The sequence below is a fragment of the Morone saxatilis genome, unplaced genomic scaffold, assembly GCF_004916995.1.
Source record: "Morone saxatilis isolate NCDOM2014 unplaced genomic scaffold, NCSU_SB_2.0 Contig0, whole genome shotgun sequence".
Lineage (NCBI taxonomy): Eukaryota > Metazoa > Chordata > Actinopteri > Moronidae > Morone > Morone saxatilis.
The window spans coordinates 20,352,506-20,353,806 of NW_023339650.1; the positions used below are offsets into that span (position 1 = coordinate 20,352,506).

At 41.4% G+C, this 1,301-nt stretch overlaps 1 protein-coding gene across 1 annotated transcript in view; it reads left to right on the forward strand.

Moving 5' to 3' along the window:
• LOC118334624 (sodium channel protein type 5 subunit alpha-like) overlaps positions 1-1,301 on the forward strand; it is a gene marked incomplete in the record, with an annotated part of 132,162 nt that overhangs the window by 25,973 nt on the left and 104,888 nt on the right.

The following is a 1,301-nucleotide window of genomic DNA, read 5'->3' on the forward strand; positions in this document are numbered from 1 at the left end:
ACACACACACACACACTCTGCCCGCCCCTGTGTTACTGATATTGCTGGTGTAATGACATGTTAATGGCCGCCATCCCCGGAGCGGCGGCAGCAGACCCGTCAGCCATCTTCACAGCATTAAAGGTGCAACAATTTATATCTAGCATAATAAAATCCATTAATAAATAATCACTGAGCGGATTGAAAAGCATCTGAAATATTACCACGAAGGAACGAAGCTGCTGTTTCTCTATACAGCGTGGTGCAGATAGAGGGCGCTGCAGTGCAAAGACACACTGACTGAAGACACTCAACCGGTCATATGTTGCTAACTAGTGAAAGTCTTTTCCACTCCTGGAAACACCTGGGAATTGATTTAAATTGCCCCAAAATCCTGGAAATAATCCATGTTTCTCTGTTAAAGTTTTAATTGTATTTTAGCTCCTCACTCAGATCTGTAAAACAATATAAGCTTTATTTAATCTGTTGGCTAAATGAATGTCACAGTGAGTTTTAAGCATCATTATCTTCCATTATCTTTTATCTTGAACAAGAAAATGACATCACGACGTTTAAGCTCAGATTTAAAAGCAGGTAGTAGCTAAGGAGCCCGCTGTGTGTCAGACGCCGCGAGTTCGTTACCACCAGAGCAGAACTGGTGTCACTGGTTCTATCTGCTGGTCACCTGCATCTAAACAGCCTGTTCTGGCCGCCGCTGCCGCCCCGCCTCCATTGTAATTCAATCAGCCTGCCAGTCAACGCCGGTGAAATATGAGCCGTAATGGAGGGCAGTTAGCAACCCCCGGGATCAGATGACTCCATCTAACCGGGAAAAGGGGGGCCCAAAATGGCCGCCGTCATCTGGTGCCCTTTTTCGTCTTTCCAGCTCTTTACAGCCTCGTCTGATTCAATCTAAAGTGGAAATTATTACTTTTGTTATAAGTCTGAATTTAGTATATTTCTTCCTCCATGACTGCTTGTTTTTATCTTAAATAACACAATCCGTCCCGGAAAACCTGGAAATTTAGAGACTAGTTCACCTGGAAATTGATTGAAATGACCAAATATAAGTATATATATATATATATAAATATAAAAACTCAACTGTTGGTTGGAGAAAAATGTCCAGTTGTTGTGGTTACTAAACACACACAGCGATGTTAATCAAAGACTTTCCACTCTTTACTTTATTAGGCTGAGAGGAGATAAGATTCATTCATTTGTGTCAGGTTTCTGTTGGAGTAAAACTGGAGTTAAATGCATCAATATTCGACCTACTGGTAATTTATATGACTGTTTATGAGCAAGTGTTGTCCTGTATT